At 37.8% G+C, this 25,817-nt stretch overlaps 1 pseudogene; it reads right to left on the bottom strand.

The window, feature by feature from the left end:
• The window catches only part of LOC149192075 (uncharacterized), a 144,378-nt pseudogene extending 119,426 nt beyond the window's left edge, over window positions 1-24,952 (bottom strand).
• Window positions 24,953-25,817: the final 865 nt, after the last annotated feature.

Raw genomic sequence — 25,817 nt, 5'->3', positions numbered from 1 at the left:
TCTATAATTTTGGTTGTACTTGTTATCTAAGTTTTTCAGGTACATCATCTTCAAGTTGGTGAAGATGATCATTAACTAAAGTTGGTAAAATAAGCATGATTTATGAATGACTATGTTAAGAAGGATAGAAGCCATGAAATATTTTCCAATGTCGTATAGAAAATGTAGAACTCCCTAAGTTAAGAGGGAGTTTAGATGAAATCTCCCTACGTTAAGAGGGAGCTTGAAGGAAAGGAATCTCCCTAGGATAAGAGGATAGTGGAAAAATACTCCTTGTATAGGAATAATTAGATCATCTATGTTTAAAAGGGAGTGACAAATATAATTCTTTACTCCATTTCTCATGCACTAAACCATGATTAACAACCATAAGTCTTAGTGAAGGCCATGAGTGAGAGAAGAAAATTGGAGAATACGTTTGAGGTGTTGCTGAAAGAAGGAAAGCAGGATCTGATTGAAGAATATGTTGCTGCATATGAGGTGGGAAATAAAAATGTATGATTAGGGAATATTCTTTCAAGGATTCAGTTGATAGTCCTACTATGGAAATTTCAGAAACAACCTTAAGTTGTTTGGAAGACCCTGAAGGTTTGTATTTGATTATGTACATATGAAAGTATTGTTGATTGGGGTTAAGTTTGTATAGGTGACTCTCTCGAATGTTTTGATAGCATGTTGGTTACCGACCAGTTTGATCGGGATATATTTTTTGTCTTTGATCTATTGGATCAAAGGGTGATGAGGCTTTGTGAGTGAAGCATTTCTTGGGAGGACACCTAACCGACACTTTCTGTTGATGTCTAGGTTTTGAAGTTGGAAGGGAGGCATTGGCCATTAAGATTTGACACACACCTAGATTTATGGGTTGATGGTTAGAAAGTAATCTTGATGGTATCTAGAGAGGCTGAAACATTGAGTCCATCTTAGTCCCACCCAGATAGATTACCCTAGTCAGGAATCTCATCCATGGCATTGCGGTGTATAAATTGTTGAGAGATCAATGGATAGATTTCCCTCATCAGGAATCTAGTCCATGACATTGCGATGCCTAAACTTATTCATAGATGATGTGGTTTGAGATTTTCCATGTAACTCTTTGGTTTTATGTAAATATGAATACCTCCATAGTTAATAGGGAGTGTTGGAAAATGTAACTAGGGTTGGTCTTCATTATTGTACATGAAGTCAAAATGTAATATATTTTTCAAGAGAAAGTGAAAATAAAATTATTGTTGAATTGAATTGACTTATTAAAGTATGGGTTTCATGCTTGGGTCAATTATAGGTCAATCCTCCATTGTAGGCTTTAGGTTATTGTCAAATTCATTTATTTTTAGGTCAAAGGCTCCTCCATCAAGTCATCCTCTTCAGCTAGTCATCAACTTGGCCTCGTCATGAATGTCTTCAAGTCAACTTCTTCAAGTTGGCCTAAAATAAATCACCTTCAAGCTAATATGTTCATATCAGCCTTATAACAGTGACACATATTTTCATAATGTCATGTAGGCTCATTTGTAGGGTCGAACTACTATATCTATAGGCATAAGGTCTTTGCATTTCCACCACCATGGAAAAGAGTAGATTTCACAAAAGGGAATTTAGTGCTAAAACAGAGGACATATGGTCACATTTCAAAAGCAATATTTCGGTGACATCTCAAGAAGATTCTCAGTTCAATTACATGAATTTGGACTGCAGAGAGGAGATCTTGGTGTCTCTACAGGAGCTCAGAAAGAATGTTTTAATATCACTACAGTGAGAAAGTTTGGTATAATTTCAGAGAGTATTATTTCGACATCATTGTCGGAAGGATCTCAGGTAAGTGATGGATACATCTAAGTTAAATTATATAAGATAAGCTTGACATTACATTGATCATGATTCTGGTCTTAATGTAACCACAGGGGTGAAGATCTCAGTATATTAATGGTGATGAAATCTTGATGAATAAAAATGAAGTATCGGTGCATTTAATGTGACATAGTGAAAGAAGGATGGGTTAATGGAGGTATTCTCGAGTTGTAACAGTCTTGGTCACCTCATATGTTGAATCTACTGAAGGAAGAATTTCTAACAGGGTTTTCCCCCTGAGGGGTGTTTTTCCCTCGCAACGTGCCTACGTGTTGTTTCCTCTTCTATTTATTGTTTGGAATTAGTCTTGATGATAAGAAATGATAAATCAAAATATCTAATAATAATAAAAAGAACATCACAAGTTAATGTCATAATAAGGCAAATGAATTAACTTGCAAACCTATGGATTTCCCAACATCTTATCGGAGTTATAGTCTAAGTCAAAAGAATTTTAAAGAACATGTATACATCGTTGAAGCATTATCAGTTATGTCAATATCCCTCAAGGTGAAAACAGGGTAATATTTTAGTGCTGCTATAGATAGAAAGTTTTGGTACTTCTACAATGAGACAATTCATTTTTTTCAGAGAATAGGTTCTAATTAATTTAGTGGTAACACAGTCTCTGTATTTTGTTGATGGTAGAGTCTCTACATCTTGGTAAAGGCATAGTTTGATATTTTTTGAAGGGGCTATCTTAATATTTCGGTGAAGGCACATTATTTCGACATAGTATTGTATAAATAGGCACAGTATTTTAGTGATGGTACAAGGCATAGTCTCAACATTTTCATTTTGGATATAATTTTGTTATATATAATAGAAATGACTTCGATGCTATGTTCAGTACTTCCACGTTTCCAAGACACCACTCTAACACATCTTTCAGATCAACTTCGATGATAAGTTCAATATGAAGTTTGCCATTAGTCATAGTCATATCATAAAATAAAGTTCAATGATATGGTCATTGATATGTACAAGGTCGAAACAAGTACATTCCTCCAGTCATTGAAGAAACAATCAACTTAGTTATCAAAATTCTAAGAGTTGAATCAACATGCTATGAGTTTATAGAAGCCCTTACCAAACAAAACTTGTCATGAATATATGAAACTAAAGGCAACAAAAGGAAGATTTGTTAAAATCATTCCGAAGTCTAGCCTATGGAAAAATAAATCAAGTAAGTACCTTCAAAATGTTCTTCCATCAAGCTATTAAATGAAAGGTACATAAAAACAAGGTATGTATATTTATAAGGTTTCAGATTTCTATTATCTTTGATGGTTCATATAATCCTCGTTTATAACTAGTCTAGGATTAGGAGTGTACTCCCTAGATAACATGTTAGAAGCCTAATCCTCTCCCTCTAGAGTTTACATGTAATCCAGTATGTCAAGTAAAAGGTCCTATTATTGAGTGAAAGAATGAACAACTTATTATAGGATTCCATCCTTCACAATTGTGAAGAAGATCTAACTTAAGAAATTAATTAAATTATGTCCTTGGCATCACATGTTTTTCTTCTAAGTATGTCCTACAAGTATAAAAGATGATGACTTCAATACCAAGAGAAAACTTCAAGGAATCCTTACTAGGTTTTTCAAGAAACATCTCAGGGTATGTCTTAAACTATACACCTTACAAGATTCTCTTAAAATTATGATCATATTGTTTTTTAAGTTTGAATTACATCATTAACATCAATATGTCTAGCTGCATTGAACCATAATGATTCTTGTTTTGGTTGATTCATCGCTTGATAAATATACTCTCCTTACATCCTTAATTGTTTTTATAGAACCCTAGATAGGTACTTTGGAAAACCCTAAACTAAGGGTATGCTATTGATAATGTATAAAGCCCTAAAATTGCTTAAGGTTATTCAAAAATTCTATTTGAAGTTTTTTTATGATGTCATGTTTGGGGTTTAGTATGATCATGAAAACCCTAAATTGTTATGGTTGAAATGATGTTCGAAATCCTGAACCTTTGAAATTTTGATATTGTAGGGTTTGCTTTGCTATGTTATGAAACCCTAGATATTTAGGGTTTGGTTGGGCCTATAATCAAAACCCTCGTTATGTATTTAGAGCCCTAGGAATGAAACCCTAGGTATGTATCCATTGGTTGAACCCTAGCTTGGTTGGTATATGTCTAATATGTTAATATTACCTTAAATATGGTATGCTTATGATTGATGATCAATTCCTAGATATATGTGTTCACCTAAGTGTTAATGGTCATAACTCCTAGGGTTTGGAAACAAGCCCCAGTAAAAGTTTGATGGTCTAGGATGATGTTGTTTGAAGAATCTAGGGTTTAGCAGCTAAATCCTAATAGTAGTTAAATTCTCTTGTATGTATAACTGTATGGAAATTATGAATCTATATAGTAATTGCTGAGAATTTGTAGATGGAAATCTAGGGTTTACATCAAACCCTAGTAGATGTTGGTCATGATGTTGATCAAGCTATGATTGATTTTGATTATTGAAGATGATGTATGAAATCTAGGATATGTATGGAATCTTAATGAGGAGTCTAACATATGAATTCTGAAAGTTGTTAAATTCATTGATTTGATTTGTTTCTATGGCTTTCTATATGAGGGAACTTCTCATTTAAAGAATATTGAAACCTTAGATATAATGAGCATGATATCTTGTTGAGTTGTGGATGCAATTTAGGGTTTGTAACAAAACTTGGGCAAGAAGTTGAAGTATTGACGTATAGTCTCTTGTTGATAATGTTTGTAAATGCTTTCGTTATTATAAGTTTTTGATATGGCTAACTTCATGCTTCTATAATTTTGGTTGTACTTGCTACCTAAGTTTTGCAGGTACATCATCTTTAAGTTGGTGAAGATGATCACAAAGTAGAGTTGATAAGATAAGAATGATATATGAATGAATCTGATAAGAAGGATGGAAGCCATGAAAGATTCTCTAATGTCGTAAAGAAAAAGTAGAACTCCTTAAGTTAAGATGGAGTCTAGATGAAATCTCCCTAGGTTAAGAGGGAGCTTGAATGAAAGGAATCTCCCTAGGATAAGAGGATGGTGGAAAAATACTCCTTGTACAAGATTAATTAGATCCTCTTTATTTAAGAGGGAGTGACATATATAATTCTCCACTCCATGTGTCATGCACTAGACCAGGAATAACATCCATAAGTTTTAGTCAAGGCCATGAGTGAGAGAAGAAAATTGGAGAATGCATTTTGAGGTGCTACTGAAAGAAGGAAAGTAGGATCTGATTGAAGAATATGTTGTTGCATATGAGGTAGGAAAGAAAAATGTGTGATTGATGAATATTCTGTCAAATATTTGGTTGATAGTCCTACTATGGAAAGTTGAGAAGAAACATCAAGTTGTTTGGAAGACCTTGAAGGTTTGTATTTGTTTATGTACATATGAAAATATTATTGATTGGGGTTGTGTTTGTACGAGTGAATATCTTGAAGGTTTTGATAACATGTTGGTTACTGATTAGTTTGATCGGGAGATATTTGTTGTCCTTGATCTACTATATCAAGGGGTTATGAGGCTTTGTGAGTGAAGCATTGCCTAGGAGGACATCAGGTTTACACTTTGTGTTGATTTCTTGGTCTTGAAATTGGAAGGGTGGTGTTGGTCATTGAGCGTTGATATGCCCCTGGATTTTTGGGTTGATGGTTAGCAAGTAATATTAATGGTACCTAGATAGGCTAAAATCTTGATTCCATATTAGTCCCACCCAGATAGATTTCCCTGGTCAGGAATCTATTTTGTGGCATTGTGGTGCTTAAATTGTTGAGAGACCAATTGATAGATTGCTCTGGTCAGGAATCTAGTCCATGGCATTACAGTGCCTAAAATTCTTCATATATGATGTGGTTTGAGATCTTCCATGTACCTCTTTGGTTTTATGTAAATATCAATACCTCCGTAGTTAAGAGGGAGTGTCGAAAATGTACCTAGGTTTGGTCTTCATTATTGTACTTGAAGTCAAAATGTAGTTTATTTTTCAAGAGAAAGTGAAAAGAATTTTATTATTGAATTGAATTGACTTATTAAAGCATGGGTTTCATGCTTGGGTCAATTATAGGTCAAGCCTCCATTGTAGGCTTTAGTTTATTTTCAAATTCATTTATTGTTGCGTCAAAGGCTCCTCATCAAGTCATCCTCTTCAGCAAGTCATCAACTCGGCCTCTTCATCAATGTCTTCAAGTCAGCTTCTTCAAGCCATCCTAAAATAAATCATCTTCAAGATAATATATTCACGTCGGCCTTATAATAGTGACACATATTTTCATAATGTCATGTTTTCTCATTTGTAGGGTCGAAATATTATATATAGAGGCATAAGGTCTTTGCATCTCCACCACCACAAAAAAGTGTGATTTAAAAGAAGGAAATTTGGTGCTCAAATAGAGGACAGATGCACACATTTCAGAAGAAATATTTCAGTGACATCTCAAGAAGATTCTGAGTGCGATTAAATGAATTCTAACTACAGGGAGGAGGTCTCGATGTCTCTACAGGAGCTCAAAAAGAAGTTTTTAATATCACCACATTGAGCAAGTTCGATACAATTTCAGAGAGTATGATTTCGATATCATTGTTGGAAGGAGTTCAGATCAATGATGGATACATGTCAGTTGAATTATAGAAGACAAGATCGACATTACAATTATCACAATTCTAGTTTTAGTGTAACCATAATGGTGATGATCTTAGTATATTTATAGTGATGAAATCATGATGAATAGAAATAAAGTCTCGGTGCAATTATAGTGAGATAATGAAATAAGGATGACTTGATGGAGGTAGTCTCAAGATTTAAGGGTCTTTGTCATCTCATCTTTTGAATCTACTGAAGGAAGAATTTGTGACTGGGTTTTCCCTTCAAGGGGGGTTTTGCCCTGGTAGCGTGTCTACATGTTGCATCCTCTTTTATTTATTGTTTGGTATTAGTCCTGATGATAATAAAAGATAAATCAAAAGATCTAATAATAATAACAAGAGCATCACAAGTTAATGTCATAATAAGGGAAATCAATTAACAACCAAACCTATGCAATTCCCAAAAAAATCATATAAAAATGACTATAAATTTACCACGTTGTAACACTGGAACTTCTGGACCCCAAAGGATTCTTCTCAACATCAAAAGATACCCCTATTGAGGGTTACACCACCCTAAACCAATCTTGGTTCCACTCCACATATATCAGCTCTACCCTCCACCCTGTTCCAATGGAAAATGTGCATGGTTTAAATAAAAATTAGGTGATCAACCTTCCAACAAAGGTTTAACGGCCTGTTGGTTGGCAGAACCATAGTTAAAATTTTGGTTGGGGGTGGTCCAGGAGTCCAACCCATGGGCCTCCCCCTTATGGCACATTGTGGTTATATTAAACAATGGTCACATTGTTTTGTTGTAATACATATATATTGGGTTGCTCTTTGGTGGGTCGATCCACCCGGGCTAGGAGGGTTTGATCCCCGTTGGCTCCCTTTTGGTAATCATTGTAACAACATACATAGATATGGAGGTGCGGTCGTTACACAGTCAAGCAGGCCTAGGTCTCTGTTGGTACAACCCATATATCATATGGTTTTTATATAATAATATCCAATGTTGTTGGGGGGTGGTGGGGATGTTAGCCCACTACCCCAATTTTTATATATATATTTTTATTTTTTTACACCATACAGTTAAAAACCATTCATCGAATTTTAAGGGTTACTAGAAAAGTTAAGGAGGCGACAAATTCACCCATTCTAGTGGTAGGATTCTATGCACCAAGAGTCTACCAAATTGTTGCCTCGTTACTAACTGGCACTTGGCCTAGTTTGACCATAACTTTGACCACTATAACTTGAGCATACGAACTCAGATTTCAGTGTCATTTGCATAGTTGGAATCATGGAAACAAGCACTACGATCTGTTCCTAGTTTCACTTCCATGTGATGACTTTTATTTTTGAGATTTTTCAAGGCCACTTCTATTTTTGGAGCCACCTGGATCATTCTTCCCCACTAATGAGTTGTTGGGCCACCAAAAATTTTTCAGTCAATTGGCAAGTTAGGGAATTTCTCCCTCACTTTATCTTTTTCAATTCATCGAGCCTTACTTCGATGCATTCCTTTGAAACCAATACGAAGGTACTCCACGTCTCCCCATCGTAAAATCCTAGTCTTTCTATCACGAATGATGTCCTATGGTAGCTTTTCCAAGTATTTAGGTGCAAAAGCATCCACTGTAGGAACCTGTCCAACCTCTTCGATGTCCATGATCAAAGGATGCTCATAAAGCTTCAAGTTTTCAACGTTCACCACTGAGTACATTTGCATGTATGTTGGAAAATCGAGACCATACTAATTTCATTCTATCTTTGCTAATTTGGAGCCACACATTGTCTCCAACCTAGAATTGGTGATCGACTCAGTGGTTTTAATGTCAGGCTTTGCATTGATCTTGACTTTTCTCCAACTGGTATTGCTAATCTAGTGGATCAAAAATATGCCCAAATTTCAAAGTTGTCTGAATGGATCAAAACCTATATGGCTGGATGGACCTCGGTGATTTGAATTCAGTGCAATTCATTTTCTGAAAAACATATGTCGTATGCTCCTAGAAACGAGTTCTGATTGATTTGTCAAACAAGGGAATTTTGGCAAAAAAGGACAGCTGATTGTACATTTTGGGCTAGTGGAAGGATGCCACGTGGCCTCTCCTTATTGGTTTAACATTTTTAATTTTAATGGCCTATGGTTTCTTGACACTTGGTAGGATTTCATTAGCTGCAAAGTGGTCGATTTTCATTGGTTGGATAATGGGTTAAAGTGGACCAACTAGAGGCTGTCGCATGGTATCTTTGTGGCTACCAAAATTTGGTTAAGGATCAAATTGCATCTCATGTGAATCAAACCTGAGACCTCCTACATATAACCTACGGCCTTTACCAATAATCTGCCCATGTTCCTTGTTTAAATGTATTAATAAAATTTTATAAGAGTTTATGGTAGGCGCACTTTAGGGGAGGGGTAAGGCTAAGGCCTAGCCCCGGGCCACCTTAGTGCCACCTGAGCTCAGGCCGAGAACCAGAAGCTAAGTTGTAGGGGCTAGCTAAGGTGCAGTGATTAAATAGGGTCTTTTAAGCCCACGAGGGTGCGAAGGAGACAAGGGCCAGACAGAGGCCCCCAAAACTCAGGCCCCAATGTGGTCACATGGGCACCACGTGACTGAGATTTTCGGAATAAGGAGCTAATAGAAAATTTAACGAGACCACAAATTGCATCAACGGTCAGTTCAATTGTTGCTTCGTTAGCAATTTTTGGGGCAGATTTGTAGGTCAGTTACTAGACAAGTGGGATTTGTAGAACGAATAGCAGAAAAACTTGGGAAGATGATGACTTTCTCAATTTTGGATCTTTTTGGGAGCAGAAAGAGGGTAGACATAAGTTTTTGACAATTCTAAAGCCATTGGAGCTATTTCTGAAGCTATTCTAGCACTGTAACTTGAGATAAACACCAATTTATGAGCATAATGAAAGAGGCCTAGCCTTTAGAAGCGGGACCAGGAGATGTAGCCCAAGAGGGGTGAAATCCTTCATCATTTTGTTGTGTTTTGTTTGTTGTTATGGTGATGTTGTCTACTATTTTATGCAAAAATTAAATTTTAATGCATGTTTATGTGTTTAAGAATTTAACATAAGAGGCTTAAAAGACCCTATTTAATCACTTGCAATTTATCATAGTCATCAAGCAGTTTCATATACAGATCAATTTGGTATCATATCTTAGGTTCTTTGTTGTTATGAGGGTTTAATTTGTTTGCAATTGTTTCTGATGATTAAAGGTTGAAGCTCAAGGTTGTAGGTCCTCAAGTTGAAACAAGGCGAAGGAGAGCACATTTTCCATTATCTTCACCACAAATTTCACCTCAAATTGTACCTGAAGCTTCAGTAAGAATGTCACATGAAGGAGGGTCTGATAATATGTTAAAGGATGAGAAGTATTTTAGAAAATCATTCTTTGACATGACCCAAATGGTGAAAGTTCTCTGTGAAGAGAGAAACACAATATTGCAAGGTGAGAGCTCTAAGCCTCCAAAGGGAGAGGGTTCTTCAGGAGGAAAAGGAGGAGATGAGGACAAGCCTCCAAAAGGGAATAGTTAAAAACCACCCTTGACACCACCATTATCTTCACCTCCATCCTCACCACCATCTTCACCATCTTCATCTTCCACAACAACCCCTTTACAAATACCTCCACATTCTCCAAAGGGACATGGTAAAACTCCATTTTTAAAACTTGACATAAAATTTGATTTGCCTATGTATGATGGAGAGGTAAATGATGAAAGACTAGATAATTGGGTACATCACCTTGAAGTGTATTCCATGATACAAAGGATCAAGGATGACGACACCAAGATTAATCTTGTCTCATTAAGCTTGGAAAACGCAACTCTTATTTGGTGGGAAGCCAAAACACAACAGGACATGAAAAAGAATGGTAATGTCTTAACCTCTTGGAATAATTTTGTTGTTTCATTAAGAAGAAAATATTATCCTTTAGCATCTATGCATAAATATATAATGGATTGACAAAATTTCAGGCAAGGAAAAGGACAAATTTTTCAAAACTATACTCAAGAATTTAGGAGAAGAGCACTAATATTATGTGTAGATTTGACAACTCAATAAACTTTGTTAAAGTATATTGGAGGTTTACATAGTTACCTAAGACACACTATTCTTATGTTTAATCCCACAAATTTAGATGAAGTTTGTGTACAAGCCACACATCTAGAAGCAAGAGGGAAACATGTTTCAGATGAGAAAAGTGAGAGTTCCCTTGAAATTGGAGAAAAAGGAAAGGGTAAGTTTAAGGGAAAAGGGAAGAGTAATTCTTCTATCAAAATGGAAAAATAAAAAATCACATGCAAACATTGTTTGAAAGATGGCCATGATGAAGACCATTGTTGGAAACTTCATCCAGAGATGAGACCCAACAAACTTAAAAACAAGGAGAAGGAGAAAACAACTGCAATTATAGAACATGACTTAGGTTCTAATTTGGAAGATGAAATAAAGATTACAGTGATGGGTTTGAAAGGTAAGAGCATAGCAAGCACTAGTTCTTCAATTTGTTCCAATGATACTCAAGATGATGAAACAAGAATTGAACATTTCCACATTAAAGTTGTTTCAAAGCATACCAAAATTGACACACTATCTGATAGTAGGTCACAAATAAATTTTGTTTTTGCTGACTTCGTCAAGAAGTTAAATCTAGAATCCATTTCACATTCATGACCTTATCCTTTAGGTTGGAATGTAAGAATGAAAATTTGGAGGTGACAAGGAAGTGCATCCTTAGATTTGTAATCATTGCAAACTTTCTTGATGAAGTTGAACTTAATGTAGTTCTGCTTGAAAATTCTGGTATCTTTTTTGGAAGCCCATATCTCTATGATGGGAGAGAAATCTTTCATCACCATGAGAATAAGTATCACTTATTCAAGAATGGGATTGAGTACATAGTTAGAGTGCATCGTAATAAGATGAGTTTGTTTCTTATGCATGCTTGACAAATGAAGAGAATTGTGAATGCAAGTCAAAATTTTTCTTTGTTAATGTTCAAACATCAAGATGTTGTGAATGAGGTCTTTCATGGAAATGCATCAAACAATAAAATTGATTTCATTAAGGTTGCTAATGGTTGTAATAATTTGTTTCAGGGTTCTAACATGTTTCCTCCTAAAAGAGGTAAATAAGACAAGGAAAAATTGCAGCATCATACATCATTTTTTAACAGTGATGGGAACAAGATCTTAGTGCTAAATAGTGCAAAGGTAAAAGAGCAAGTGCCAAATAAATTTGAAAAGGAGGGAATTGGATCCACAAGTTCTTCTTGCGGGTTTCAAAATTGTGCATAGCGATGGCAAACACAGTTGGTCAAGGGTTGAGCCAAGCACAAGGCAAGACAAGCTAAATATTGTCATGTCGACAATGTTCAAGGTGAGAAAAATTTCAAGTTGTTGAAGTTTCCTTTGATTGATTACCAAGGAAGGAATATGTTTGTTCCTTCAGAGATAGCTTGTTGTTCTACAAATTATGGGAAATTGTAGCAAGATGGTATCTACAACAGCAAGATAGGGTCTCCGAAATCAAGGAAAAAGATCAGTTTTCATGAAAAGCTCGAATTGTTAAATTCAAGAAAATTGTAGTGGGTTGAGACTAGAAGAGTGAGGGATATGTACACTCATCTAATTGTTTAGTAATAAAGAGATTTTGGGGTCCAAGAGCTTCTAGTGGGGAGGAGTGATCTAGTGGATAAAAAATATGCTCAAATTTCAAAGTTGTCAGAATGACTCAAAACCTATATGGTTGGATAGATCACAGCAATCTAAATATGGTGCAATTTGTTTTGAAAAAAATGGACATCGTATGATCCCAGAAACACGTTCTGATAAATTTTTCAAACTGAGGAATTTTGGCAAAAAAGGACAGCTGACTATACATTTTGGGCCAATGGTAGGCTGCGACGTGGCCTCTCCTGATTGGTTTAAAAATCTGAATTTTAATGTCCCATGGTTTCTTGACACTTGGCAAGATTTCATTGGTTGCAAGGTGGTCGATTTTCATTGGTTGGATAATGGGTTGAAGTGGACCAACCAGAGGCTGCCATGTGGCATCCTGGTGGCCACCAAAATTTGGTTAAGGGTCAAATTGCATCTCATGGTAATAGAACTCGAGGCCTTTTACATATAACCCATGGTTTTTACTACTGCCCATGTTCCTCTTTTAAATGTATTAAGAAAAAATTAGAATATTTTATGGTAGGCTCACTTTTGGGGAGGGGTCGGGCTGAGGCCTAGCCCCTGGCCACCTCAGCGCCACATGACCTTAGGCCGAGAACCAGGAGCTAAGACATAGGGGGAAACCCATGACGGTCCATCCCATGGTCATATGACCCCAATGAGATCGAGGGCATAGAGGAGACAAGGGCGAGACATAGGTCCCCAAAACTCGGCCCCCAATGTGGTTAGATGGGCATCACGTGATCGAGATTTTCGAAATAAAGGGCTAATGGAAAATTTAATGAGACCAAAAATTGCGCTGGTGGTTAGCTAAATTTTTTCTTCGTTAGCGATTTTTGGGGTATATTTGTAGGACAATTAGCAGACAGGTGTGATTTGTAGAACGAATAGCTGTAAAGCTTGGGAAGATGATAACTTTCTCAATTTTTGTTCTTTTTGGGAGTAGAAAGAGGCTAGACATGGGTTTTTGACAGTTCTGAAGCCTTTGGAGCTATTTTTGAGGCTATTTGAGTAATGTAACTTGATGTAAACACCATGTTATGAGCATAATGAAAGATTCCCAACCATTGGAAGCTGGACCAGGAGATGTAGCCCAGGAGGGGTGAATTCCTTCATCGTTTTTTTGTGTTTTGTTTGCTGTTATGGTGGTGTTGTCTTCTATTTTATGCAAAAACTAAACTTTTAATGCATCTTTATGTGTTTAAGAATTTAACATAAGAGGCTTAAAAGACCCTATTTAATCACTTGAAATCTATCATAATCCTCAAGAAATTTCATAAATATATCACTTGCACAACCTGGTGAACCATCTAAAGTTTCTGAATGAACTTTTGTGCTTTCTCCCTGTCATCTTTCCCACTGAAATATTCATTTATCCCAAATACCATGTCTAAGGGATCCTTTGGAAAATATGCAAAGCATGTCTCAAATGGTGAGTTCCGAGTGGATGAACGAACTTCTCAGTTGTATACTGTTCTGCATAGGGAAGTTGCTCGTCCCATAACTTGGGATGCTTGCCACAATAGCCTTGGAGTAAATGTATCACTATGCCGTTGAAAACCTATGTCTGTCCATCAGTTTGTTGACGAAATTTCATTCTCCTATTCAACTTGGTGTCCATCATTCTCCATAAATTCTTCCAAAAATCTCCAAGAAAAAGAGAGTCTCGATCATATACAATGGATGTGGATAGCTCAAAGAGTACCCATACAAATTGGAAGAAGAGATTAGCAGTATGCTCTACAGTGACCAGATTTTTACAAGGCATTAAGACACACATTTTTCTAAATAGATCGAAAACAACATACAACTAGCCATGACCTCTCTTAGACAAAGGAAAACTGCCTACAAAATCCATTGACACACTTTCCCATGCTCGACTCGGAATAGGGAGTGGTGTGTAGAGACCCAATTTTCTATTACTGGGTTTGCTAACTAAACACTACACACATTCCTTTACATATAGAGTCACAATATTTTTCATGTGAGGTAAATAACACAACCTATGCAAATAACAAAAATTTTTCCTTGCACCAAAATGACTTGACACAAGATAAGTATGTGCCTCTATGATTACATGTATTCTCTCATTGGTGGGGATACAAAGTTTTCCAAGGTGGTACAAAAAATTTCCTTGCAAATGGTAATTGTCCACCTGCGATCCATTAGCCATCTTTGCATAAATATCCTTGAACTCATCATCATCAACATATTGTTCAACGAAACTTTCAAAATACAAATAATAATTTTGCAAAGCTATAGATGCAGAAATAGGAGGGTGAGAAAGCATATTTTCCACTTTGTTGCTAGTGCCCTTCTTGTATTTTATTACCAAGTGAAACTGTTGGAGGACTCCCATCCATCTGAAATGACGTGCTTGTTGAAGGTTGGTTTATGACTAGAGGTACTACAAGGGCTGGTGATTTGTGTGAATGATGGTCTCCTTGTCGATCAAATAGTGCTTCCACTTCTTCAAGCTTTGAACCAATGCATAAAACTCCTTTTCATATGTGGGATAGTTCACAATAGCTTGGAAGAATGTCTCTAAATGGTAACATACAGGTTTCCTCTACTGCATCAATACTTCTCCCATGGAGTATTTTTGGCATCAATCTCGATCTAAAAAGGCTATTGGAGATCAGGTAAGGCCAAAACTAGTGTGCCAATGATCTTCTTTTTCAGTGTATCAAACGCTTTATGTTGCTTTCCTCCCCATTGAAAAGCTTGCTTCACACTTGTTAATGCATGTAAGGGGGATGCAATGATGGATAAGTTGGCAACAAACCTTATCCAGTATTTTACTACATCCAGAAAGCTACAAACCTCTCTAACATTGGTGGGTTTAGGCCACTTTACAATCACGTCAACTTTAGAAGGATCTATTTTCAATTGTCTACCTTCGACAATGTGACCCAAATAAACCAAAGAGGTCTTACCAAATTCACACTTAGACATTTTGACATACAATTTATATTTTTTCAAAACATCAAGCACCTTTTTAACATGACTCAAATGATCATCCCATGTCCTACTGAAAACAAGAATGTCATCAAGATACATAAGTACAAAATCATCAACAAAAGGTCTGAAAATATCATTCATCAACCACATGAATGTGGTTGGAGCATTACATAGTCCAAATGGAATCACTATTCATTCAAACAACCCTTGTTTTGTCTTGAATGCAATATTCCATACATCCTGTTCTACAATATTGACCTAATGATAGCCACTACGCAAGTCCAATTTTGTGAAATAAACAACATTTTTCAATTGATCTAATAAATCATCAATGTGAGGGAGAGGGTACTGATTCTTCACCATTATTTTGTTGAGTTCCCTGTAGTCCACACACATCCTTCATGTGACATCCTTCTTTGGCACCAACATGATAGGTGAGCCACATGGAGAAGAACTTGGCCTTATGACCCCTTGGTTTAGTAATTCTTGTACCCACTTATTTATCTTCTCCATATCAATGGTTGACAACTTGTACATACCAATGTTGGGTAAAGTAGCATCCTACTACAAGTGAATCTCATTTTGGATCTCACACTTTGGAGGTAACCCATTTGGTTCCTGAAAATTCCCGTCATAGTTAGAAACAATTTTATACAATTCATTTTTATGAGTGGTATCACAACCTTGGAAAGCTTCAAATTCCTCTGCATCTTTTTCTCTCACAACCATGAGCATGCATCCTTTGCTAGAATTGATCAATCTCTTCATTTGACCTACACTTAGAAGACTGGCACTGATTTGGGTGTGATGAGCTCTAACAATGTATTCCACCTCATCCTTCATGATATGATACTTGTTTTGATGGTGAAAGAAAATTTCTTTTCTGTCATACAAATATCGACTCCCCAATACCGTACCACAGATATGCAAGGGTACATAATCAAGATCAACCTCATCTACTAGTTTGGATGCAATCACAAATATAGCTCTACAATGCTTGGTTACATGTAATTTGGCTTTACCACACACCCAACCAAGAGGGTAGGGTTTTGGATCAGGCTTGGTCTCTAATCCTAACTTTTTAACCAATGATTCTGAAATAAAATTTGTTGGTGAGCCTGGATCAAACAAGGTTTCCACTTTAGTATGTTTCATTATGACTCTAATGTGGAACAATTCAATCCCCTTTCATTCACTAACAGGAAACTCATTTGAGGAACTTGTACTTGCATGAAATTCAAATTTTTCATTAGCATGAAGAGAAAGAGTACCTCATGTTCCCACTACTATGATCAGTGTCTCATCACCGGAATCAGATCCAAGGTCATGTTGCATGGTTTCCACCATCTTTTGCTTGTTCTTCCCACCAAGTCTCTTTGATTTCAACTCTAGATGCAAATTCCAACCATTTTCATCATCATGTCCTTCCTTCTTGCAATGTGTGAAAGATGGCTTTGCTCCTTCCTCCTTCTTGGTTGTAGCTACCTTCTTGTCCTTTCACTTTCCTTTTCCCTTGAACTTGCCATTATGAGGTTTGATAGGTGATTTTTTTGGTTGCTCTTCTTTATCATTCTTTCCCCTGCTTTCAAGGTGAATGGCCTTCACACTAGCTGCATTAATAGTAGTAGCCTCAGATAATAAGAAAGAGTGTCTGATGTAATTATGTAAAGCACCAATATATTTTGTTACAATTTCGAGTGAATCAAGTGAAATGCCCAAGTTTAAAGATTGTTTTCTAAACGCTTTTGTGAAGATTTTTACCCTTTATTTGTCTTAAATATTGCCATCCATTAAAGCCTTTTGTCGAAAACCCAAAGGATAAAACCCATCTTTTAATGTAGGAAAAAAAATTGGACCAAGAAGAAAGGAGATTAGCCAAGGTTTTGATGCCTTTTTAAGACTTTCTCTCCCACCACACGAGAGTGGTGCCACTAAGACAAAGAGATGCTAATTAGATCTTGGCCTCATCTTGTTCGATTTGCTGAATATGGAAGTAAAAATTGATCTATCTAATCCAATTTGTTAGTTTCTCTGCATTACATTCTCCATTATATTTGGGCAAATCAAACTTTACATCAAGCTTAAAAAATGGCTTCGTAGATGTATTCCTATGATGCATGTTTGAGTGATGAGAAGAAGACTAAGAATAACTATGAATATAGGATGGAGAGTGTGGTTTAGGAGGCTCTCCTCTTCCACCTTCATGATTTACCGATGCATTTTCATTTGGTTCTTTCTTCTTAGGCTTGATTATCTTCTCATATTCTACAAACAACTTGTCAAATTTCTCTGCCATGGTGAAGACGATCTTGCGATAATTTCTCTCTTCCTCCATTCAAGCTTCCCCATCTACCATGTTTCATCTTCTTGGTGCATGCCCTGCTTCGAGATCAAAATAGTTAATTTTTGCTTATCCTCTTTGGAGCTTGTTCTTGGTTAGCATTCACTCATGCAACTCACATTAATAAGACCTGCTCTGATACCAAACTTGATCTATATATTTTAACTTCAAGGATGCATACATAATTGCATATAAAAGAGCATGTTAACCAAGTAAATTAACACATGAAGAAGAAGAATAAATCATAATGCAACCATGAGATCAAAGACACACAAACTATTTGATTATGGAGTTCACCCAGTGTGGGCTACATCTTTGGGCCCTTCTCAAAGTGGGGAGGCCTTATTTCATGAAATGGCAACAAAAATGAATTACAATCAACTTTACGTCAATGACCCTTATACCTCGAATCTCGGTCATGGATAAAAAATGCAGAGCTTCGATATAGAAATGGACATCTCCAATGGATTTGTGGTACGAAATTGTATAAAAATCACTATAAATTTACCACATTTTGATACTGACACTTCTCGATCCCAAAGGAATCTTCTCAGCATCAAAAGATACCGCTCTTCAAGGTTCCGCCCTCTTGAACTGCTCGTGGTTCCACTCCACAGACCTTTGCTCTACCCTCTGCCCCGTTCCAATGGAAAATGTTTATGGTTTAAATAAAAATCGGATGGTGGGCCTTCCAACAAAGGCCTAACATCCTGTTGGTTAGTGGAAGCAAAGTTAAAATTTTAGTTGGGGGAGGTGTCGGGGTCCAACCCGCAGGCCTCCTCATTATGGTGAATTGTGGTTATATTAAACAGTGGTCATGTTGTTTTTTTTAATACAAATATATTGGGGCCACCCATTGGCGAGCCAGTCCACTTGGGTCAAGTGGGTTCAATCCTCGTCGACTCCCTTTTGGTAGTCGTTGTAATATATATATATATATATATATATATATATATATATATATATATATATATATATATATATATATATATATATATGGAGGTGCGATCATTACACAGTCGAATGGGCTCAGGTCTCTGGTGCCCTGACTGATATATCATATGGTTTGTATATAGTAATATCCAATGTTGTTGGGGGGTGGCAGGGAGGCGGCCCGCCACCCCAATTTTTATATATTTATTTTTATTTTTTTAAACCATACTGTTAAAAACCATTCACTAGATTTTGAGGGTTACTAGAAAAATTAAGGAGGCGAAAAATTTTCCCATTCTGATGGCTGGATTCTGTGCGGCAAGACTCTACTAAATTGTTGCCTCGTTAGTGACTTCCACTTGGCCTAGTTTGACCAGAAATTTGATGGGCTATAACTTGAGCATACGAACTCATATTTGAGTGTCACTTGCACCGTTCGAATCAGGGTGATGAACACTATGATATGGTCTTGGTTTCACCTCCATCTGATTACTTTTAGCTTTAAGCTTTTTCAAGGCCACTTCTATTTCTGGAGCCACCTAGATCACTTACGATACCAATGGAAGATATCCTATCAATATAGCATTAATTTAAATTCATATTTGACACACAAAGGTGTTTTCCGTTGTTATTTTGAGGGGGCTTGGACCCAGGTTAAGAGTTAGCTACACTAACCAACAAAACCCTACACTACCAGCCCTTTCAGCAACAACCAGTGTAGCACAAGTTGCAGTCTCACCCGAGGAAGTTTGTAGGGATATCCCCTCTTTCAATAAGGCGAACAATTTCATAGGGGCTAGGGTTCACGTCGTTGCCTTTATATCATCATACTATAGCTACTTATCTTGAATGGGGACTTCGATCTTCTTCACCTGTGGGTCCTCCTACAACAAATCCCAGAGGTCTAGAGCTTCATAAAATAGCTCACTACACTCCTTTACTGTAGCATCGAGCTTTTCCTTATCTATTCTGATGGAAGCCTCACGCTGCTCTCTTGTGGTGTGGTGGGTTGCAGATTTAATTGAAGCTTAGTGATTTGGAGCTACATATCAAAATGAATTCTATCCACCTATTCCTTTGATTCTCTAAATTCATCTGCCAGCTGGTGCACCTCATCCTCAGAAGCGATCTTTGACTGAATCTAGAGCATGGTGAGCTCACTACATACTTTTGAAATGGCTTGCTCTACCCTTCTTGCAGCTACCTCATCATGGTCATGGAGTTCTCTGTGCTTTTCATTGCACATCTGTTGGTTAGTGATCTGCACATACTTAATCACCATGAGATCTCATTTCTCTCACACCTTAAGCTCATCTTCTACACCCTGATATAGATCATGCAGTGTAGAGAGGGGGAGCACCGCGAGGTTAATACTTATGTATTTGGGCAGCTGAGAACTCTCCCATTATGGGGCCTCATTCAAATACAAGTATTCATCAGGCAGGGGCATAACGCGGAGCTCTGAGGTGAGGACCAACTGCACACTTCCTCATGTCATTAGCTTCGCACTCGCTTGAGATTGTCTCACTTAAACCATGCTCGCTTGAACCTAGCTCGCCTAAACCTGCAACTCTGTGAGGCCCACTTGGACCTTTGACAAGATGGACTAGTACTGATCTTCAATATGGCCCCAAATTTCCTTTGTTGCATTCCAAATAGTGTCTCCAATCTCATCAAGGTCCCCCTAAGTGAGGACCATGTCCTTTGCACCAATAGTCTTATGAGACTTGTGCTTCTTGCGTGCACCTCCCGTACCTGACTTTTATCGCCTCTTAACAATAAAAGGAGAACCCACTTTCTCTAGGTCTAAAAAGGGGTCTTCAGTACCTTGGTCTAATTCTTCGATATGTGTCTCTTCGTCGTGCTTGCCCTCTAGTTCCCACACAATATTCTTCTCTAGATTGATGGTCACCATCTTTTTTTCCTTATGTGTTAGTTTATTGGTGCCTGTTGTACCTTCAGCACTAGTCCAAATGATACCTTTGACAATCACCGTGGGAAGAAGCCAGTCCATCTCCCACTTAATGACTAACCATGCAATATCATCTTCGGTGACCAAAAACAGAAACTTCATCCATTTCTTCATCATATCACACCTCGCATGGATGTATACATAATAGAAATTTTCCTTAAAATCTGCAATGCATCGATATTCCTTGAAAAAAGTGGGTGAAAACCGTGGTTTCTATTTAATCAACATACGCAGTCTTGATTCAAACAATACCAAGAAAATTTTGTTTTCAATGACATAGTCATGGTCCTTCGTTTCCCACAACGAGGAAAATTTTGCAACCTCGCACAAGTCCGGATCCATCGTTAGGAACTGGGAATCCTCTAGCATCCTCCAAGCTATCATCGTGATCAATAACAACAACCACGGATAGTGAAATGCTTTCTCGTCCTCCTAGGCTTCGCGGAAATCCTCCAAGAATTCTTGATAGAGGTACTTGGTCCAATTGAATTGGACCCCCTCACTACACTGTGCAACTAAGGATACCACTGGTGCCAGTATTTCATTGGCACAACACTCTCATTATTTTTCCTGCCAAGATATGTGCAGCAAACCACACATCTTCATCCGATATAGAGCTAATGGCATATCTGTGTGACTTCTTCGCCAACCCGAAGTCACTATTCATATAATCAACAAGCTTTTTCTAATGTGACTTCCCCACAAAATCGTCTGCGGGGTTCATGCCCTGATATGGTAGTGCTATGATTTTGTGGACCAACATATCATCAATTGGGATGGGCCCTCCCAGCCAGAGGCACCCGTCATGAACCAGCGCCAACAACTAGCGCACACAGATGGTATTAATAATGCTTCGACTAAAATGTGTGACATACAACATGTTGAGAAACCTTGCATGCTCAATACCAATCACCGAATTCATTGGTTCTAGCCTTGTGATGCCTGCCCCCTCATAGTAGACTGATTTCATGTATTTACTTGGTTATAATTGTGGAAATTTCTCATGATCCCCAAAATCCCAATCCTCCATCTTTAGAAATGGTAGGCGGGCCAACAAGTCTCCCTCAATAGGGACTTCCTCTAGAAGCAACGGCATGAATATCTTGAATTTCAATGAGTAAGGGTCCTTAGTTACTTTCGCAGTTGGCTTCCTTGGGGATATATACGGCGGCAGCTGAGAAATTGGCTTTATGCCCCCTTTGCTAACATTTTCAATCCCCATACTCATCTCTTCTTCATCTAGGTCTTGGGGTTCCATAGGTTTTTTTTGCTTATCCATATGACCCTTATGTCTATGCTCAGTTGGGATTTTGCGCAACGATTTTCGAACCAGGGCCTATTGTGGATTTTTCTTCTTTGTCGCGAAGGTAGTAGGTTTTTGCCTCAACAACTTGGGTGTTGTAGCAGGGACTGGCGGTGTTGCAGTCATGATATTTCCTACCCCTCCCTTCAGGAATTCTTGCTCAACTTCTGCCTAGCTCAAATAACCGTACATACAACGGTTCACTCGGCTCTTGAAGTGCGACAACACATAACAAATTCTCAAGAAACAAAGTGGCCAATTGTGGAGTGGGTTGAAATATTTATATTCTAATTTGAATTCAAATTGTTTGTTCCCCCATAAATCTCACTCATAAATGTGGTTTTTGTGGCAAATCCTCCCGGATTTGTGCCTTAAATGCCCTTGCCCCACTCCTTTTAATGGAAAAATAGCCATCAAATCAACTATAGTTATTCCAACAGTCATTTTCTAGGCAGGCTACACGGAAATCCTCCTTATGGTGCAGCTACCTCGTTGCAGCTTCCATCTGCGCGTTCCTTCAACACATCGCGCAACCTGCCTTCTTCGACAAATTTTTTCCTTGGTAGCGTAGTTTATAGTCCTGCACTTTCTTTCAACTGTTAGAAGTGCTAAGAATTTTCTGCATCCATGTAGTCATTATGCCGGGGCAGTACCATCCCTATAAACCTTTAGCCAACTTCAATTAATCATGCTCAGAAATAATTTCCCATTCATCTTCGCGAGTTGAACTATACCACCATCTAGAATGTCCTTAATTATATATGGTCCCATCCAGTGCATCTGAAACTTCCATGGAAATTTGGTAAACTTGTTGTCATACATTAGTACTAAATCACCATTTTTGAAGGTGCACTTCTTAATGTGTCAACTGTGCCATTCCTTTTCTCTAGTTTTTTGTACCTGCTGATGAGAACCAGCCAAAAAGCAGTCTTCCTCTAATGCTATCAAATCCACGAGGCATTCCTACATGACGTCACGTTATGACATCTCGATTGTTGCTGCGATTCTTAGGTTCAACACTATGTATTCCATCAGCATTACTGCTTCTTGTCCATAGACCAGTCGAAAAGGTGTTTGCTGAGTGAATTTCTTACAGGTAGTCCTATAGGCCTATAGAACCATTGGTTTGTGCATATCTGAATCATTCCTATTAACATTGCACAAATTTGTAAGGGAATTCTCCGAGATCTTGTTGAAAGATTAAATAGTGCCATTCGCCTAGGGATGATATGGCATACTCTTTTGATGATACATATGGAATTCCTCTGTTAAAGCTGCAATTGTCTCATTCAGGAAGCGTGTCCCTTGGTCACTCATCAGAATTTTGGGCATCCAAACCTTGACAGAATAAAATCAAATATGAACTTCATAGTGGTGTTCATGCTGCAATCCTTCATAGGTTATGCCTAGTCCCATCTAGTTAAGTATTTCATCGTAATGATAATATAACACACTCCCATATTTTTCCCAGGTGGTTAGATAGGTCCAAGGAAGTCAATCGACCACTTAACAAATTCTTTTAATGTGAGCTATGGATTTAATGGAAGTTCATCTCGTCATGATGATCTCCTGATCCTTTGATACACATCACATGCACTGCAGTATTCCTTGAATCTTTATGTACTGTTGGTCATCATAGTCATGTGCGTAGGATTTTTTACGTAGTAGCCTTACCTACATAGTGTCCTTCGGTGACACCACCATGTGCTTCTGCTAGAATACTATGCCTTTCATATTCAGGTACATATCGGTTTAGGACTTCATCTGACCCCATCTTATATATTTGTCCTACAATCACAGAAAAATCGGTAGCCATGACAACTAATTCCTTCTTTTGTTGCATCATATAACCTTTAGGAGCTACATGAGTGGATAAAAAATATATGATGTCTGCAAAATGATCAGTTGCAACCCTGAAAATAAAGAGTTGTGTGTCAGGTAATACTTCCTCAATATTGGTAGGCTCTTCGACATTTTCAATCCACGACAGGTGGTTTGGTCCAGCATTCAATCTCCGAGGCTTTACTATGAGTCTATGACTTCAAAATCATATTCTTGAAAAAGGAGCAACCACCTCCAGATTTCCCCCCCCCCCAGCACAAGCTTATTGACCAGGTACTTCAAAGTAGAATGGTCCATGTACATCTTAAAGTTCACACCTAGTAGATAATACATGAAATTCTATAGTGCATAAACCATGGCCAAACCTTCATGCTCTATGGTTGAGTAGTTCCTTTCAGCCTTAGATAGTTTCTGACTAGCAAAGGCAATCAAGTGACCGATATCTCCTGCTCCTGGTTGTGTTAAGACGACTCCTAATGTTATGCAAGACACATCCACATGCACATGAAATTCCTTCTTCCAATTGGGGAATACGAGGATTGGCACTATAACCATCTTTTCCTTCAGAGTATCCAAGCTCTTCTGACAATAATCATCCCAACAAAATGTAACATCCTTCTTTAACAACTTCTCCATGGGTGTAGTGATCTGCGCATAGGCCTTAATAAACTTTCTATAGTACCTAGTGTGACCAAATGTTGCGTGTAGCTAATTTACATTCCTAAGGGGCTCCATATCGATAATGAAAACAATCTTAACAGGGCCTACCATCAATCCCTACTTACAAACAATGTGGCCAACAATATTCTGTAAGGTACACAAAAAATTCATTTCTACAAGTTCAGAGAGATTTGGTACTTCCTACAGGTATCCAACATTAAGCGTAACTAGGGACATGCCTCTTGACTAGCCAACACACTGTCTAATCGTCAAAGTAAACCTCCAAAACCTTATGAATGAACTCCTTGAACATTGCGACAACTACCCTAGAGAAAATTGCAGGGGAACTTTTGAGTCCGAAGGGCATAACTATATACTAGAATGACCCCCGTTCTATAGCAAATGTAGTCTTGCTTCTATCCTACGATGCGAACTTAATTTGGTGGTATCCCGAGAATCCATCCGTAAACAAGTAAGCTTCTTGTCCGCCGACATTCTTGAGAACTTCATCTGTAAACAGTGTAGGGAATGGATCATGGATGAATGCATCGTTTAGTTTCCACAGATCTACACAAGTTCTGATATCGCCCTTTGTTTTCTTCCCTTGGACCACCATGGGACTGACCCACTCAGATTCCTCTACGGGCTTGATTATTGTAGATGCAAGCATTTTTTTGAGTTCCTCTAGTACATTTTCCTTATATTTGGGGTTCAACTGATATGGGCGATGCTTAACAGGCTTTGAATCAGGTTTTAAATTGATCTTCATTACCCCCAAATCTCCTACTATCCCCTTCAAGTCAGAAAACTTGGTTGGAAATAAGTCCTGATATTCATGTAGTAATTCAGCTACCTTATCCATTGTATCTTCATCCCAATAGTCACCAATGTTTGTGAATTTTGGTTCTGCCTTTGAGCCAATGTTCACCTGCTTTGTGCGCACTAGTTGTGAAATATCAAGAATCTCCACACTAGGTCCCTCAACTTCACGTTGTCCTTATGATTCAGGGATATTAATATTTCTTGGATCCTCATCATCTTCTTTCGCTATAACATTGTAACATTCTAACAAATGTTGTAGTTGTGTAATCTTGTCAGGCTGAACCAACGTGATAGGTTTGACAGGTGTTCAGAAGATTGTTGCCTTAATCTCCTAAAGTACTTCATCAATGCATGAAAACCCATCTTCAAAACCGAACGTGAGAAAGAAAATTTCTTTCATCTCATCCCAATTAGTGGTCCCATGTCACATCTCGGTTTCTAAATACTAGTTCTTCGGGATAACATCTAGGGTATGAACAAAGATATGCACCCACTCAAGTTGAGGTATTTCACCCCATGCCTTAGTCCACTATGCCAGATGTTTGCGTGGATCATCCTTCCCTGAGTTTTTCAGTGAGTCGAGTGTTTGCATAGCCAAATCTTAATCACATCATTTGACGATATTCCTTCCAGTCAGCAAAATTATCCTTGTGCGTACCCCACCATCTTGCAGGTGTAGCTCTTAATGCTAGATCTAAGGCCTGGAACTGATGTTCCTCTGGTACATCCCTTTCAAAATGTTCAATAAATATATTGACATCACCCAAACCATCATAATAGGGTAGCTTACGTACCTCAGTAGATACACATCG

Source organism: Pinus tabuliformis, chromosome 2_2, assembly GCF_031772625.1.
Source record: "Pinus tabuliformis cultivar Carrire ecotype Pingquan chromosome 2_2, CPIR1, whole genome shotgun sequence".
NCBI classification, from domain to species: Eukaryota; Viridiplantae; Streptophyta; class Pinopsida; order Pinales; family Pinaceae; genus Pinus; species Pinus tabuliformis.
This window is presented reverse-complemented; position numbering and strand designations above follow the sequence as displayed.